Here is a 12,437-nt window from a genome sequence, read left to right as displayed (position 1 = left end):
ATTAAAAGCAGCAAGGGAAAAACAACAGATAACATACAAGGGAATCTCCATAAGGTTAACAGCCAATCTTTCAGCAGAAACTCTGAAAGCCATAAGGGAGTGGCAGGACATATTTAAAGTGATGAAAGGAAAAAACCTACAATCAAGATTACTCTACCCAGCAAGGATGTCATTCAGATTTGAGAGAGAAATTAAAACCTTTACAGACAAGCAAAAGCTAAGAGAATTCAGCACCACCAAACCAGCTTTACAACAAATGCTAAAGGAACTTCTCTAGGCAGGAAACACAAGAGAAGGAAAACACCTACAATAACAAACCCAAAACTATTAAGAAAATGGTAATAGGAACATACATATTGATAACTACCTTAAATGTAAATGGATTAAATGCTCCAGCCAAAAGGCATAGACTGGCTGAATGGATACAAAAACAAGACCTGTATATATGCTGTCTACAAGAGACCCACGTCAGACCTAGGGACACATACAGATTGAAAGTGAGGGTATGGAAAAAGATATTCCATGCAAATGGAAATCAAAAGAAAGCTGGAGTAGCAATTCTCATATCACACAAAATAGATTTTAAAATAAAGACTATTATAAGAGACAAAGAATGACACTACATAATGATCAAGGGATCAATCCAAGAAAAAGATAATAAAAATTGTAAATATTTATGCACCCAACATAGGAGCACCTCAATACGTAAGGCAAATGCTAACAGCCATAAAAGGGGAAATTGACAGTAACACAAGCATAGTAGGGGACTTTAACACCCCACTTTCACCAATGGACAGATCATCCAAAATGAAAATAAATAAGGAAACAGAAGCTTTAAATGATACATTAAACAAGATGGACTTAATTGATATTTATAGGACATTCCATCCAAAAACAACAGAATACACTTTCTTCTCAAGTGTTCATGGAACATTCTCCAGGATAGATCATATCTTGGGTCACAAATCAAGCCTTTGTAAATTTAAAAAAATTGAAATTGTATCAAGTATCTTTTCCGACCACAATGCTATCAGACTAGATATCAATTACAGGAAAAAAATCTGTAAAAAATACAAACACATGGAGGCTAAGCAATACACTACTAAATAACCAAGAGATCACTGCAGAAATCAAAGAGGAAATCAAAAAATACCCAAGAACAAATGACAATGAAAACACAACAACCCAAAACCTATGGGATGCAGCAAAAACAGTTCTAAGAGGGAAGTTTATACCAATACAATTTTACACCAAGAAACAAGAAACATCACAAATAAACAACCTAACCTTACACCTAAAGCAATTAGTGAAAGAACAAAAAACTCCCAAAAGTTAGCACAAGGAAAGAAATCATAAAGATCAGATTGTAAATAAATGGAAAGGAAATGAAGGAAATGATAGCAAAGATCAATAAAACTAAAAGCTGATTCCTTCCTTGAGAAGATAAACAAAATTGATAAACCATTAGCCAGACTCATCAAGAAAAAACAGGGAGAAGACTCGAATCAATAGAATTAGAAATGAAAAAGGAGAAGTAACAACTGACACTGCAGAAATACAAAGGACCATGAGAGATTTCTACAAGCAACTATATGTCAATAAAATGGACAACCTGGAAGAAATGGACAAAATTCTTAGAAAAGCACAACCTTCCAAGACTGAACCAGGAAGAAATAGAAAATATAAACAGACCCATCAAAAGCACTGAAATTGAGACTGTGATTAAAAATCTTCCAACACACAAAAGCCTAGGACCAGATGGCTTCACAGGCGAATTCTATCAAACATTTAGAGAAGAGCTAACACCTATCCTTCTCAAACTCTTTCAAAATATAGCAGAGGGAGGAACACTACCAAACTCATTCTACAAGGCCAGCATCACCCTGATACCAAAACCAGACAAAGATGTCACAAAGAAAGAAAACTACAGGCCAATATCACTGATGAACATAGATGCAAAAATCCTCAACAAAATACTAGCAAACAGAATCCAACAGCACATTAAAAGGATCATACACCATGATCAAGTGAGCTTTATCCCAGGAATGTAAGGATTCTTCAATATACACAAATCTATCAATTTGATACACCATATTAACAAATTGAAGGAGAAAAACCATATGATCATCTCAAGCAATGCAGAGAAGGCTTTTGACAAAATTCAACACCGATTTATGATAAAAACACTGCAGAAAGTAGGCACAGAGGGAACTTTCCTCAACATAATAAAGGTCATATATGACAAACCCACAGCCAACATCGTCCTCAAAGGTGAAAACCTGAAACCATTTCCACTAAGATCAGGAACAAGACAAGGTTGCCCACTCTCACCACTATTATTCAACATAATTTTGGAAGTTTTAGCCACAGCAATCAGAGAAGATAAAGAAATAAAAGGAATCCAAATCAGAAAAGAAGAAGTAAAGTTGTCACTGTTTGCAGATGACATGATACTATACATAGAGAATCCTAAAGATGCTACCAGAAAAGTACTAAAGCTAATCAATGAATTTGGTAAAGTAGCAGGATACAAAATTAATGCACAGAAATCTCTTGCATTCCTATACACTAATGATGAAAAATCTGAAAGTGAAATTAAGAAAACACTCCCATTTACCATTTCAACAAAAAGAAAAAATACCTAGGAATAAGCCTACCTAAGGAGGCAAAGGACCTGTATGCAGAAAACTAAAAGGCACTGATTAAAGAAATTAAGGATGATAGAAACAGATGGAAAGATATACCATGTTCTTGGATTGGAAGAATTAATATTGTGAAAAGGACTATACTACCCAAACTAATCTACAGTTTCAATGCAATCCCTATCAAACTACTGCTGGCATTTTTCACAGAACTAGAACAAAAAAGTTCACAATTTGTATGGAAACATAAAAGACCCCAAATAGCCAAAGTAATCTTGAGAAAGAAAAATGGAGCTGGAGGAATCAGGCTCCTGGACTTCAGACTATACCACAAAGCTACAGTAATCAAGACAGTATGGTAGTGGCACAAAAACAGATATATAGATCAATGGAACAGGATAGAAAGCCCAGAGATAAACCCATGCACATATGGTCACCTTATTTTTGATAAAGGAGGCAAGAATATACAATGGAGAAAAGACAGCCTCTTCAATAAGTAGTGCCAGGAAAACTGGACAGCTACATGTAAAAGAATGAAATTAGAACACTTCCTACGTCATACACTAAAATAAACTCAAAATGGATTAAAGATCTAAATGTAAGACCAGACACTATAAAACTCTTAGAGGAAAACATAGGCAGAACACCCTATGACATAAATCACAGCAAGATCCTTTTTGACCCACCTCCTAGAGAAATGGAAATAAAAACAAAAATAAAAAAGTGGGACCTAATGAAACTTAAAACCTTTTGCACAGCAAAGGAAAACATAAACAAGACCAAAAGACAACCCTCAGAATGGAAGAAAATATGTGCAAATGAAGCAACTGACAAAGGATTAATCTCCAAAATTTACAAGCAGCTCATGCAGCTCAATAACAAAAAAACAAACAACCCAATCCAAAAATAGGCAGAAGACCTAAATAGACATTTCTCCAAATAAGACATACAGATTGCCAACAAACACATGAAAGGAAGCTCAACATCACTAATCATTAGAGGAATGCAAGTCAAAACTACAATGAGGTATCACCTCACATCAGTCAGAATGGCCATCATCAAAAAATCTACAGACAATAAATGCTGGAGAGGGTGTGGAGAAAAGATACCCTCTTGCACTGTTGGTGGAATGTAAATTGATATGTCCACTATGGAGAACAGTATGGAGGTTCCTTAAAAAAACAAAAAAAGAACTACCATACGACCCAGCAATCCCACTACTGGGCATATACCCTGAGAACACCATAATTCAAAAAAAGTAATGTACCAAAATGTTCATTGCAGCTCTATTTACCATAGCCAGGACATGGAAGCAACCTAAGTGTCCATCAACAGATGAATGGATAAAGAAGACGTGGCACATATATACAATGGAATATTACTCAGCCATAAAAAGAAACGAAATTGAGTTATTTGCAGTGAGGTGGATGGATCTAGTGTCTGTCATACAGAGTGAAGTAAGTCAGAAAGAGAAAAACAAATACCGTATGCTAACACATATATATGGAATCTAAAAAAAATAAAACAGGTTCTGAAGAACCTAGGGGCAGGACAAGAATAAAGATGCAGATGTAGAGAATGGACTTGAGGACATGGGGAAGGGGAATGGTAAGCTGGGACGAAGTGAGAAGGTGGCCTGGACATATATACACTACCAAATGTAAAATAGATAGCTAGTGGGAAGCAGCTGCATAGCACAGGGAGATCAGCTTGGTGCTTTGTGACTGCCTAGAGGGGTGGGCTAGGGAGGGTGGGAGGGAGATGCAAGAAGGAGGAGATATGGGCATATATGTATATGTATATGTATAACTGATTCACTTTGTTATAAAGCACAAACTAACACACCATTGTAAAGCAATTATACTCTAATAAAGATGTTAAAAATAAATAAATAAAATGTTAATGTCTATAGCCTAAAAAAAGAAAGAAAAGAAAAAGTTTAAAAAATTACGAAACAGTGCACACATTCACACATATATACAATGGAATATTACACACACACACACACACACATAATGGAATATTACTCAGCCATTAAGAAGAATGAAATAATGCCATTTGCAGCAACATGGATGGACATAGAGATGATCATACTGAGTGAAGTTAAGTCAGACAGAGAAAGACAAATATATGATAGAACTTATATGTGAAATCTAAAGAATGATACAAATGAACTATCTATGAAACAGACACAGACTCACAGACATAGAAAACAAACTTATGGTTATCAAAGGGGAAAGGTGGGGAGGAGGGATAAATTAGCAGTTTGGGATTGGCGTATACACAGTACTATATTTAAAATAGATAGCCAGCAAGGACCTACTGTATGGCACAGGGACCTCTACTCAATATTCTGTAATAACCTAAAGGGGAAAAGAATTTGAAAAAGAATAGATACATGTATATGTACAACTGAATCACTTTGCTGTACACCTGAAACTAGCATAACATTGTTAATCAACTATACTCCAATATAAAATAAAATTTTTTTAAAAGGGCATATAAAAAATATTACAGATACACATGGCCCACCATTCTGATTTGCTCTATTGGTTTCATCTGTCTCTTTATAAGAAATAAAACGTAAGAAAACACCATGACTTTGGCCCTCTCTCTCTCCTCTCCCTCCCTTCTCTTTGCCAAGTAGCCACTATTTTACAGTTGGCACGTTTTTCCCATGCATGTTTTTGTTCTTTTACTACGTTAAGTGTATAGGCATTTACTTTTTAACGTGAGACTCTGTCCAGGACGTTACAGCAGAAATGACAACACTTGCCTCGACAGGCTTCCTGAGAAGATGCAGGAAAGAGCAGACAGCTGGGGCCCCGCCGACCCACTCGTCTCCAACGTGCGGTGGGAAAAACAGGACCCAAGCTAGCTTTGCACAATGCCATCAGGGAGGGTTAAATCAGAAAATCAAGTTCTGCTTATTCAGCTGATTTAAAAAGCTAAAATGAAAACTCATTTTGCCTTGCAGCCAAAGATGTCAAACACACAGTACCAAGAAAGTTGTACTGACAAACTCGGTCATTTTTGCCCAGCCCTGTGGGTTACATAGGCAAGATGTGTTTGTATATGTGGCGGTACCGTGTACCACGGGTGTGAGGACTTCCAAAACAGCCATGCCGGGGGCCTGGCTCCATCCTACCAGCACCACAGGCAGGCTCTGATTTTGTCATCCACAAATGGCAAGATGTTACCTGCTGCTCGTTGGCTGAACAAAGGTGATGTGGTGATGGCTTGGAGTTGAACTTCTTTCACACCTGGTAGCTCATAATGAAAACTCTATGAATGTATGGTTACCAAATGCATGATTCTACCCCTCTTAAAGTTAAAGAAGAAGAAAAGAGAGAGCAAGAGAGAGTGAGAGAAGGAAAGAAAGAGAATGAGAGAGAGAGGGAAGGAAGGAAGGAGGGAAGGAAGAAAGGAGGGAGAGAGAGAGGGAGGGAGGGAGGAAGAAAGAAAGGAAGGGAGAAAGAGAGAGAAGAGGGAAAGAAAAACTTTTTTTTTTTCCACCCTGACTTTCCTACTTCCTTTAGCTTGGCTTCTTAGAATAACTTCTTCGTTATGTTTACAATGCCTTCACCTCTTATTCCTTTAAAAGTTTATAATTTAGCTCCTTTTAATTTTTCCCTTTTCTTTGTTTAGGGATGCCAAAGTTTAAAAATTATTGCAGTTGGTGGTATGGAGCCCTAGAAAAGTTTTATGTTGTTTCTGTTGTGTGTATGCCTGCATATATTTGTTTATGCATTATTTATCTATTGCCAATAGACCGCATCATTAAGTTTCCAGCCAATTTTCTGCATATAAAAACAACACGAGACTGTTTTGTTTATCTGGATCCTGTTTCCTAGAAGTTTAGCTAAATGTCTTTCCCTGGTTTCCATTCATATATATATGTGTATGTATATATATTTACTCACATATACACATACACATTCATACACATATACATATGTGTATATGAATATGTATATACTATGTATTTTTATACACATACACACACCTCAAAAACATGTGTGTGTGTGTTTGTTGAAACCCAGTTTTGAATTGCACGGCTAATTAGTGAATACATTCTCCTTGGTCAATGCATTCTTCACAAATTGGATCACATTGATCTTTCTTGTCCCCAGTGCCACCTCAGTAATACAAAACTCATCACTACAAATTGGAGTCCTTCATTTTTCCCCCTTTTATCCATCAACCAGTTGGCTACAAGATCAGTTCCTCTAAAGCACCATCCTGATCATGCCTCTCCAAAATTGAAAAGCCTTTAATAGCTGTCTGATTGTGACCAATCTGCTAGGTGCCTCCATTCTATTCCTTTAAAACCAAATCTCACTTCACCTCTGGATGCAAAGTACCCACTACATTTTCTAGACTCTTTGCAACCAGGAGTCGGTACGTGAGATTGTAGGCAGAAGCCGTGAAGTGGGAATTCAGGGAAGCCCTCCTAGAGAGGAAAGCCAGCTGGAAATGGGTGCCTTTGCCCCCTTCTTCCCATCTTTCCTGCTGCCTAGAATTTATGTGTGAGGGCTGGAGCTCCAGCAGTCATCTTGACCTAGGAAGGAACCTTGAAGATAAAGTCATATGCTTAAGAATAGAAATACAGAAAGATAGAACATACCTGAGTCCCTGATGATAAGAGAACCACCCCCAATTGCCCTGGAGAGAAAAATAAAATTGTGTGTGTTTGTCACTGTTATTAAGATTTTCTGCTATGGGCAGGCCCCAAATACTAGTTTATTCTCTCCACAAATTTAGGTATTTTTCTGCTCCAGCCAGTATAATATGATGATTAGTTTCAATCCATTGCTTCTCTTTTTAAGACAGTGGCTCACAGATAGAAAGATCTGAGTTCAAGCCCAGCCCTGCCACTATGACAGCAAAATCTTCAGGCATTGCTCCTCAACCTTTACCCTCAGTTTCCTTGTCTGGAAATTGAGAATAATAATAATATGCACATTAAGGTGTTTGCTATTTTCCTTTCATCCAGTTTTTTAGTTGTTATTAGCCCAACAGCACCAATAGAAAAAAATAGTTGAGGGAGAAAGAAGGAGATAAAACTCAAATCAGGATATACTCCCACTTGTTCACAGACCTCATAAGCAGTTCAGGGGTTAAAAATGTCCAGGTTGCTAATTTTTAAAAGTCAACAGGAAAAAATATCCATTGATTGGACTTCAGTTATTGATGTTTTACTCTCATTCTCACAAATAACTGAAATCTGACTACACACACATTGCATTTTCCAAACGCTCCTTGACCTGCAGATGAATGCACACACACATACATACACACGTACATTTCAAGAACGTTGGCCCTGGGAGAATCACTTGCTCCAAGTCCCTGGAATGGAGAAGTCATACAATTCTTCTTGGTACTTGCCATTTGGATAAGCTGACTCAATGAATGACTTGAAGAAACAGTTCCTTTCAAATGGGCATTGAATTGCAAAAAAGCAAATCCTGTTCAAACTCTTCCATTGTGCCATTTCACTTCTGCTCTTATGCACATTAAACTAAATTGGTTGGATATAAACCTTGCTGAATTAAATTTGATTTGATGAGGACATTTGTGTGTCCGTGCAGGCAGAGTGCAGTATGTGTGGGTTTAAAAAAAAATGTTCCTTTTACAAATGATTCTGTTTTGCCATTGCTTCATTAGTGAACTAAATTTTTGGTCATGTGGATCCATTTTGTGAATGAAATAGATCTTGGCCCGTTGTTGGGAAATCACTAAAGTAGCAGTTTGTTCTTCTTGAAGAAAAGTCACACAGCCTCAGAGGCTGGAACATTCGGGTACAATCCGGGGTTGGTTGAATCTGTGGATGCAGAATCCACGGATAAGGAGGGCCGACTGTACGACACCGTTTTATGCACTTGAGGGCCTTGAGCATTTGGTCTATGTGGGGTCCTGGAACTACTCCCCCCAGATACAGAGGGACAACGATATCTTTCAATCCTTTCTGCCCTTGTTTCACGTGACCCTCACTTGCCCTCTCTTACTATCCCCCAACACTATCACCACTTCCTTTTCAAAAGCATTCTCCTTGTTATTCTCAGCCCGCTCTCCTCATGAGGCTCTAAAGGGCAAGTTGGCCACAGGGTCCTATCTGCCCAGGCTTAGGGCCTTAGCAGCATTTCAACCCAAATAATGACCTTCCATGTTACTGCCGGACTTCTAAAACACACAAATAGAAGAATTCAAGTAGGCTTGGCTCCAAGTATTTCCAGGGGAGAAAAGTCATTTTTAAAGGGTCCAGATGATTTATTGCAAGGATAGAGGTGTCACTAAAGGCCTGAATTCCAACGTGTCACCAGAAGTTCAACTCTGATAAGATATAGAAGAAGCAATCTTGTATTTCACAGGTCCCGAAAAAGCATTCAGATGAAGGAGGAAAGGTTAAAAAATTATGAACAATTTCCCGAGCATTACCAACAGTACATGTCAAAGTAATGCATGAATCAAGTATTGTACTCGGGATTTCTACCGCCAGGAATCCCATACATCATCCTTTAGCTGCATTACTGGCTAGAAGACCCCAGAAGGCATTCAGGGGTTCTGTTGTCTGAAATTCTCTGAGATTTTTTTTTCTGGTTTTGGTAATTATTGAACAAAGAAAGTTCAATAATTGGAAAAGCAGCGTGGTCTCTTGTCTTCTGCAACTTTGCATAACGACTGTAGATTCCACTCAATAAAGAGTGCACATAGCTTTAAGAAAGACCATTGGTATTTTCAGTATTTCAGGAAGCTCTCAGTATTTTCATTCACAAAACAGTTAAATTTTCTTTGTTTTATTTTCCTTCTTTTAATTTTTTAACAGAGGTATAATTTACGTATAGCAAAAGGAGATGAGTTTTGACAAATGCCATGTAACCCACACTTCTATGAAGACATACATTTCCATCACCCCAGAAAAATTCCCTGCATCCCTGCCCAGTCAATCTGGTCTCTCCCCAAAGTAACCACTATTTTGATTGCTATTACGTAGATTAGCTGTGCCTTTTTTAGAACTAAATAAAAACGGATGAATGCAGTGTACTTTTTTAGTGCTTAATGTCTCATGTTTTAAGCATCTATAAAATCACCTCTTAGTTTCCTTCTCTGTAAATTGAGGGGCTCGCCCTGTGAAGACAGTGTGCAAGTATTCTGAGGAGTCGTAGGTTTCTTGGTTGGGGGAGGGGACCTGAGAAGCCACCTTGATTGGGGGTGGGTGGAGTGGAGGCTGAAAACTGGGGTTCTCTCCTTCAAACAGAACAGCTGTACTTTTCCAGGTCTTACAAATTGCATTTCACTGGAAGATTGCATTTGGGTAAAGGGTTCTTTGTAAAAAAAAAAATTAAAAAGTTAGAGAACTGCAGGGCTAGCCGATCCTTACCGATCCTTTTCCCTGGAACCTTCTATAAATTACAAATAGCGTTTCTGATATGAGAGCTGGGATTGGTCCCCTGGAGAGAGAGCTGGGAGACAGAGGCCGCCAGACTGGGGGCCCCTGGGGAGGGTCTGGGCACCGAACACTGTAATATTAGTACCGGTTACAATCAGATAGTGCCACCTCAACTGAGGCGGCTGGACAATAGGCCAGAGGCCCTGGCGATGGAAGCACAAAGGCAGCATTCAAAAGGCTCGACTCCACAGCCAGCCAGTGCATCTATAGACGCCACAGACCCTGGCCCAGCCGGAATGTCACCTCACCGCCAGAAAGCCATTTTTCCTGGTTAGCTTTTAACCTGCTAAAAATAATAAACACAGAAAGGAAAGTGCTGACCCAACCCTGACTGCAGAGACAAACTGTAACTGTTGTTATAATAATGCAAACAAACTGGGTTCCAAATGACATCCTAGTGTTCCAAACGGAACAGGCTGCCTGCTATTTCCAAAACATCTGGGGACTGGAGGGCAGTTGTATGGGCTTGTCAGTAATGGAAGAGGGTCTTCACTGCACAGGTGCACATGCCCTACCTGACTTGCTCTAACCAAGGGTGAGCTGATCCTTTTGGTTTTTTTAGCGCTCAAGGAAAAGAGAGATTGGAAAGGACTGTGGTCCTCCATCAAGCATTTTTCCACATAACAAATGAAAAATGCGCTCCTTTCTCTCTCTGTCCAGTTATTACTCCTTTTTCCCCCAAATGAATTTGAAGCGTCCTTCTCACCATTATGTTTATTTTTAACCCATCGAATGTTGTATATTCCTCCTGAATACCTACAGAGTTCAAAGCCATCTTAAATAACAACAGCAGCAATGCCATAAACTAGATCATTCCCATAATGCTGAAAAGTGGCAATCATAAAATCACGAATCTGATTACCCCCAGAGTTCAAAACCATCTTAAATAACAACAGCAGCAATGCCATAAACTAGAAGATCATTCCCATAATGCTGAAAAGTGGCAATCATAAAATCAAGAATCTGCAAACAGCCAAGTCAAGCCCAACATCTGACCTGACAATCCATGAAATCCCGTGTGGAACTTGGTACCCACGCAGGACGGCCAATGGGAGGGAAAATGCAGATCTGGAAAAAAGGAAACACAAGAAGATAAATAGGTGTTTTTTTTTTTAAACTCCCCCAACATTTGCTTAATTCGCCACTGCTCTTCTTTCTATGTTTAAATGGGGTCTGGTTTCAGAGCTGTCTCTGATTTTGAATACATGCAAACAGACTTAGATAAAATCTCATTCCAAAGGGGAGCTGGTTTCAGAGAAAGGGACTTTAACACAAGGATTGTAATAACACATTATAGGCATGAGACAATGTTTGTGGATCCCAAGAACCTACTTTTCTGCACAGGACTCCTGGGTTTTGGATTCCCAGCCTTGGAAGAGGACTAAAAGGCAAATGTGAATCAAACAATTTAGAACTTTTGTGCTAAAAAGGGTCCAGCTGGGTGTCAGAGGATGGCTCCCAGGATAGGTCCCAGCAAATCTCAGCCAGGGCTGTGCCCCTGTGAGACGTCAGGATGGGGGACCCGAGAGGAAGCTACGGAGCTGTCTAGATGGTGTCAAGTGCAGTGTTGTTGGGGACTCTTCCCCCAGGTGTAAACAGATGAAGGAGAAACCAGGGCATCTGTTCCTGCAGCAGATGACATCTCCAAGTGTCTGTCTGCCCAGCAAGCGAGAGGCTTCTTTTTCCATGGCTGTGGCCCCACAGTTGTAGTTATTCTTGTGGGAAACTTAGAGATCATAGGGAAGCACAGGTTGGCAGGACAAATGTCTGGGTCCCCTCTGCCCAGAATGGACCATTGACAACATTTTGTCCCATCTGCTCTTTTTTTTTCTAAATAAATTTATTTATTTATTCATTTATTTAATTTTTGGCTGCATTGGGTCTTCGTTGCTGCACGCGGGCTTTCTCTAGTTGCAGTGAGCGGGGGCTACTCTTCATTGCGGGGCTCAGACTTCTCATTGTGGTGGCTTCTCTTGTTGCAGAGCACAGGCTCTAGGCATGCAGTCTTCAATAGTTGTGGCTCACGGGCTTCAGTAGTTGTGGCTCACGGGCTCTAGAGCACAGGCTCAGTAGTTGTGGTGCATGGGCTTAGTTGCTCCACGGCATGTGGGATCTTCCCGGACCAGGGCTCGAACCCATGTCCTCTGCATTGGCAGGCGGATTCTTAACCACCGTGCCACCAGGGAAGCCCCCCCTTTTTTTGTTGTTGTTAAATAAAATAGAGCATAGGTATAATCTCCTTGACAACCCACTCCAAGGCCAGACCATGAATTTGTATCTTGCCAGTACATTTTTTTAAAACATTTACATACAGGATGAGTATCCAGGACAATGAACAGTGCTTG

General features: G+C 39.5%; 1 protein-coding gene across 9 annotated transcripts in view; it reads right to left on the bottom strand.

The window, feature by feature from the left end:
• Positions 1-12,437, bottom strand: part of THRB (thyroid hormone receptor beta) — a 389,856-nt gene that overhangs the window by 222,219 nt on the left and 155,200 nt on the right. For 8 of the 9 annotated variants that reach the window (XM_082626038.1, XM_082626036.1, XM_082626039.1 and 5 more), the window contains one exon: positions 11,089-11,160. The exons of the other annotated variant lie outside the window; for it this stretch is intronic. The gene's annotated coding sequence lies outside the window, so the exon portion shown is untranslated. The remainder of the gene's footprint in view (positions 1-11,088; positions 11,161-12,437) is intronic. 9 annotated transcript variants of the gene reach the window in all.

The sequence above is a fragment of the Mesoplodon mirus genome (assembly GCF_964341445.2).
Source record: "Mesoplodon mirus genome assembly, chromosome: 6".
NCBI lineage: Eukaryota > Metazoa > Chordata > Mammalia > Artiodactyla > Ziphiidae > Mesoplodon > Mesoplodon mirus.
Note: the sequence above shows the minus strand (reverse complement) of the source record. Positions and strands in the feature narration are given on the sequence as shown.